Source organism: Triticum aestivum, chromosome 5B (genome assembly GCF_018294505.1).
Source record: "Triticum aestivum cultivar Chinese Spring chromosome 5B, IWGSC CS RefSeq v2.1, whole genome shotgun sequence".
Classification (NCBI taxonomy): Eukaryota; Viridiplantae; Streptophyta; class Magnoliopsida; order Poales; family Poaceae; genus Triticum; species Triticum aestivum.
Genome location: NC_057807.1, coordinates 625,970,791 through 625,977,721, shown reverse-complemented (window position 1 = coordinate 625,977,721; position 6,931 = coordinate 625,970,791).

Here is a 6,931-nt window from a genome sequence, read left to right as displayed (position 1 = left end):
GTTTTATACCAATATGACTTACATGGCAGTGCCACAAGTAGGTGGTACTATCATTACTATCTTATATCTTTTGGCATGAACATGTGTATCACTACGATCGAGATTCAATAAACCATTCATTTTAGGTGCATGACCATTGAAGATATTATTCAAATAAACAGAGTAACCATTATTCTCCTTAAATGAATAACCGTATTGTGATAGACATAATCCAATCATGTCTATGCTCAATGCAAACACCAAATAACAATTATTTAGGTTTAACACCAATCTCGATGGTAGAGGGAGCGTGCGATGCTTGATCACATCAACCTTGGAAGCACTTCCAACACATATCGTCAGCTCACCTTTAGCTAGTCTCCGTTTATTCCGTAGCTTTTATTTCGAGTTACTAACACTTAGCAACTGAACCGGTATCTAATACCCTGGTGCTACTAGGAGTACTAGTAAAGTACACATTAACATAATGTATATCCAATATACTTCTATCGACCTCGCCAGCCTTCTCATCTACCAAGTATCTAGGGTAATTCTGCTCCAGTGGCTGTTCCCCTTATTACAGAGGCACTTAGTCTCGGGTTTGGGTTCAACCTTGGGTTTCTTCACTGGAGCAGCAGCTTTGCCGTTTCATGAAGTATCCCTTCTTGCCCTTGCCCTTCTTGAAACTAGTGGTTTCACCAACCATCAACAATTGATGCTCCTTCTTGATTTCTACTTTCTCGGTGTCAAACATCGCGAATATTTCAAGGATCATCATATCTATCCCTGATATGTTATAGTTCATCACCAAGCTCTAGCAGCTTGGTGGCAATGACTTTAGAGAAACATCACTATCTCATTTGGAAGATTAACTCCCACTCGATTCAAGTAATTGTGGTACTCAGACAATCTGAGCACAAGCTCAACGATTGAGCTTTTCTCCCTTAGTTTGTAGGCTAAGAGACTCATCGGAGGTCTTATACCTCTTGACATGGGCACGAGCCTGAAATCCAAATTTCAGCCCTCGAAACATTTCATATGTTTCGCGACGTTTCGAAATCGTCTTCGGTGCCTCAATTCTAAACCGTTAAACATTACTGAACTATTACGTAGTCATCAAAACGTGCATGTCAGATGTTCGCAACATCCACAGACGACGTTCGAGGTTCAGCACACTGAGCGATGCATTAAGGACATAAGCCTTCTACGAAGCAACGAGGACAATCCTCAGTCTACGGACCTAGTCCGCATAATCGCTACTATCAACTTTCAACTAAATTTTCTCTAGGAACATATCTAAACAGTAGAACTAAAGCGCGAGCTTATGACATAATTTGCAAAGATCTTTTGACTATGTTCAGGATAATTAAGTTCATCTTATGAACTACCACTCAGATAGACATCCCTCTAGTCATCTAAGTGATTACATGATCCGAGTCAACTAGGCCGTGTCCGATCATCACGTGAGACGGACTAGTCATCATCGGTGAACATCTTCATGTGGATCGTATCTACCATACAACTCATGCTCGACCTTTCGGTCTCTTGTGTTCCGAGGCCATGTCTGTACATGCTAGGCTCGTCAAGTCAACCTAAGTGTTTCACGTGTGTAAATCTGGCTTACACCCGTTGTATGTGAACGTTAGAATCTATCACACCCGATCATCACGTGGTGCTTCGAAACAATGAACTTTTGCAATGGGGCACAGTTAGAGTGAACACTTTCTTGAAATTTTAATGAGGGATCGTCTTATTTAGTATCGTCGTTCTAAGCAAATAAGATGCATAAACATGATAAACATCACATGCAATCAAAAAGTGACATGATATGGCCAATATCATTTTGCTCCTTTTGATCTCCATCTTTGGGGCTCCATGATCATCATTGTCATCGGCATGACACCATGATCTCCATCATCATGATCTCCATCATCGTGTCTCCATGAAGTTGTCTCGCCAACTATTACTTCTACTACTATGGCTAACGGTTTAGCAATAAAGTAAAGTAATTACATGGCGTTGTTCATTGACACGCAGGTCATACAATAAATTAAGACAACTCCTATGGCTCCTGCCGGTTGTCATACTCATCGACATGCAAGTCGTGATTCCTATTACAAGAACATGATCAATCACATACATCACATATCATTCATCACATTCTTTTTGTCCATATCACATCACATAGCATACCCTGCAAAAACAAGTTAGACGTCCTCCAATTGTTGTTTGCATTTTTTACGTGGCTGCTATGGGTTTCTAGCAAGAACGTTTCTTATCTACGCAAAACCACAACGTGATATGTCAATTCCTATTTACCCTTCATAAGGACCCTTTTCATCGAATCCGATCCGACTAAAGTGGGAGAGACTGGCACCTGCTAGCCACCTTATGCAACAAGTGCATGTCAGTCGGTGGAACCTGTCTCACGTAAGTGTACGTGTATGGTCGGTGTCGGTGTCAAAACCGGCGGATCTCGGGTAGGGGGTCCCGAACTGTGCGTCTAGGCGGATGGTAACAGGAGACAAGGGACACGATGTTTTACCCAGGTTCGGGCCCTCTCGATGGAGGTAAAACCCTACGTCCCACTTGATTAATATTGATGATATGGGTAGTACAAGAGTGGATCTACCATGAGATCAAGGAGGCTAAACCCTAGAAGCTAGCCTATGGTGTGATTGTTGTTTGTCCTATGGACTAAAACCCTCCGGTTTATATAGACATCGGAGAGGGCTAGGGTTACACAGAGTCGGTTACAATGGTAGGAGATCTACATATCCGTATTGCCAAGCTTGCCTTCCACACCAAGGAAAGTCCCATCCGGACATGGGACGAAGTCTTCAATCTTGTATCTTCATAGTCTTGGAGTCCGGCCGATGATGATAGTTCGGCTATCCGGACACCCCCTAGTCCAGGACTCCCTCAGTAGCCCCCAAACCAGGCTTCAATGACGACGAGTCCGACGCGTATATTGTCTTCGGCTTTGCAAGGCGGGTTCTCCTTCAAATTCCATGTGCTTGCCAAATAGTGTCCGGCTTCCTTATAAATGTTGCGCTCCTTGGCTTCCACGTCCAATAATGGCCCTCTTCCACATGTCGTATGAATGCAAAAAGCCAGGGTATTTTTACGTTTCACCCCCTAGCCGCGCGAATAAGCCTCCTATAAGAGAGGCGAGGATCTAGATCTGAATCACACATCCTCCTTCCACAAGTACTCATCGAAGCGCCTCTGACAAAAATCCGTTCCATCATGGACAGTCGACGCGGCTCCTCCTCTCGCGCTCCCAGCCCTCAGCCAGGAGATTGGAGGAGATGTTCAGTCCCACATAGCGAGCTAGTGACGCTCCAAGCAGAGGGATATCTTCCCCCAGCCTTCATGGTTCCGGTTCGAGCCGGACTGGCCACCTACAAGGGTGGAAAGCAGGCGGAGAGCGTCCCCAATCCCTCCAAAGGAGAGCGAGTATGCTTTGTCCCTTATCTAATAAGGGGACTCGGATTTCCCGTACAACCGTTTCTCCGGGGACTCCTGGAGTTCTATGGACTCCAGCTTCACCACCTTACACCTGCCTTCATTTTGCACATCGCGGGCTTTGTAGCCCTTTGCGAGCTGTTCTTGGGCATCGAGGCCCACTTTGCGCTGTGGAAGAGATTGTTTTGCCTCGTACCCCGTTCTCATGAGGGGTCGATATATCAAGTGGGCGGAGCCAAAATATGGCGCATCGCCGGGACCGGATATCTATCCAGAACCCTGAAGAAGGCGTCCGAAGACTGGCCTTCGGAATGGTTTTATATGGAAGACGCCCCACTGCTGGACCCAGTTCGGATCGGCCTCCCGGAGTTCAACGACGCTCCTCTGAAGAAACGCCTGAGCTGGCACCCGCGGAGCCCTCAACGGGAGAATGACAGGGGCGTCCAATATCTGATGGTCCAGATAAGGTTACTGGCCCATTCCGGATTGACCATGATTGGAGTCATGGCAACGTGCATCATGCGAGGGGTGCAGCCGCTCCAATATAGGGGCCACCCCATGTGGGATTTCAACGGGGAGGATGACGCCACCCGTCATGGCCGCAAGGGGCCGGGATCGGTTGACGATCTCGTGAAGATCCTGTCTGGCTTGTACAAGGGGGAGAAAGAGGACTTCCTCCGTGCGAGTCCATTGAATGGATTCTCCATGAATAACCCTCGGAGCTGGGTAAGCGGACGTTTATCTATCCGATCCATATTCCCGAAGTTAAGTGTCTCACTTTGTGATTTTGACGCAGGAGCTGCGCCGGGACGTAGAGGGCATACGCAGCCTGACTCCATAGCCCGAGTGAGGGAGTCCTGGACTAGGGGGTGTCCGGATAGCCGAACTATCATCATCAGCCGGACTCCAAGACTATGAAGATACAAGATTGAAGACTTCGTCCCGTGTCCGTATGGGACTTTCCTTGGCGTGGAAGGCAAGCTTGGCGATACGGATATGTAGATCTCCTACCATTGTAACCGACTCTGTGTAACCCTAGCCCTCTCCGGTGTCTATATAAACTGGATGGCTTTAGTCCGTAGGACGAACAACAATCATACCATAGGCTAGCTTCTAGGGTTTAGCCTCCTTGATCTCGTGGTAGATCTACTCTTGTAACACACATCATCAATATTAATCAAGCAGGACATAGGGTTTTACCTCCATCAAGAGGGCCCGAACCTGGGTAAACATCGTGTCCCTTGTCTCCTGTTACCATCCGCCTAGACGCACAGTTCGGGACCCCCTACCCGAGATCCGCCGGTTTTGACACCGACGTTGGTACTTTCATTGAGAGTTCCTCTGTGCCGTCGCAATCAGGAAGGATGCCTTTTCCCGTCTTTAAAGACGGCATCGTCGTCAATGGAGCTTTGGTCGTCGGCCAAACTATCCGGCTAGGTGGTTTTCTTATGACCGCCTGTTCGGCCACCGCTTCGACGATGACCTCTCACGTCATCAAAAGCGATCTTCACGTCAGCTCGGAATTTGCCGAGCAGCTAGATCCGATGGAGCTCTCCTCCGTAAACGAGCTCTTGGATCGCATCGCCGCCCTGGGAGTTGCTACAGACTACGATCATATTGGGCTTAAAACTGATCTGAGAGAAATTAACTCTCCCCAGGCTACCCACCACGTTGTTGTGGTAGAGGAACAATGCGGCGACTCTTCTTCTATGTTAAAAACCAGCTATGTCCGGATTCCCGATCCCTCCATGCCGGATTCCCGCGGAGGGACGGACGTCAATCAAATACTGAACCTAAAGTCAGGCATGGGACCAGGTTCGTTGGAAAACATCCAACAAACCAAGCTTCCAAATTCGGAAACTTCTTGGCCTTTGAGCCTCGGATCGGGCAGGGTTCCGAACTTAATTCCACCCGCCCACCCAAACATAAGCGATCTATCTCAAATACGGCAAGAGCCCGATAAAACAGTACATCATTACTGGGCCAGATTCCTCCTGGTTATGAACAGGATAAAGGACTGCCGTGAAGAAAGCGCGATTTCAATTTTCTGCAACAATTGCACTGACAAGGGAATCATAAACGCCATAAGTCGCCACGAAGTTACACGCTTCGCCGACCTAGCTACCATTGTACAAAAATATTGTGCGATGGAGAGTGCCTGGAAAACCGAAACCAGGTTTTGGGACAATCCGGCCCTGAATACAACCTCAGTCCGAAATAAAAGGGTGCACATACTCAAGCACTTGGATTAAAAACCAAAAAGCAAAACCCCCCTAAAGGGCATGGAACCGTACTGGAGGGATGGCTCAATGGACCCTGCAAAATCCACAATACGGAGGGCGCCACTCCAACACATAGCCTTCGAGCATGTTGCATACTACGGCAGGTGTCCAAAAGTGGCGAAGGCTTTCTAGCCCCGGGCAACCATCCCAGCAGTACCAGTACGGTATTAAAAGTCTTCGAGACTTTCGCATCAAATAACATGCGGAAGCGAACAATCCGCAGCCTCACCGAGGTCTACCAAGTAGCAACAACAAATCCATGGAGCGACACGGCTATCACCTTCAATGCCAGCGATGAACCTAAATTCCGAACAGCTCGAGCACCAGCCGCATTGGTCCTCAGTCCGATAGTGGACGGCTTTCGTCTTACCAAGGTACTCATGGATGGCGGCAGCAGATTAAACCTCATCTACGAGGAAACCCTTCAAAAAATGGAAATTGACTGGAGTCGCATCGAGCGAAGCAGCACAACCTTCAGGGGAATAATCCCTAGTCGAGAAGTACGTTGCACAGGAAAAATCACACTAGACGTAGTGTTCGGCTCGCTGGACAACTATAGTCCGAAGAGGTCACGTTCCAAGTGGCCCCATTCGGCAGCGGATATCACGCCTTGTTAGGGCGAGAGGCACTCACAATCTTCCAAGCTATACCCCATTACGGGTACATGAAGCTCAAAATGCTCGGGCCGAATGGAATAATCACTCTCGTCAGTGATCCAGATATAGCACTCCGCGCTGAAAATAAGACAGCCGCACTGGCCCTAGAGGCATTATCCGAAGCCCTAGCGGTAGAAGAACTCACTGCACTGCGCTGCACGGTGGATAGGGACGATGTGATACTCGATAAGAGGTCTAAGTTCACCTCTTTTAAACCAGCAGACGAAATAGTCAAATTCCAGGTCCATCCAACGAACCCCACAAAGACGGCCTCCATTGGGGCACAATTAAATCCTAATGTAGAAGCCGCACTACAAGAATTCCTTCGGGAAAATTGGGACATTTTCGCCTGGCACCCTTCAGACATGCCAGGAATCCCACGCAGGCTGGCACAGCACAACCTAAACATCCTAAAAGGATTTAAGCCAGTCAAACAGGCTCTTCGGTGATTTTCCGAACCCAAAAGACAGGCAATGGGAGAAGAGCTAGCCAAGCTCTTAGAAGCCGGATTCATCAGAGATATAAAACATCCGGACTGGCTAGCCA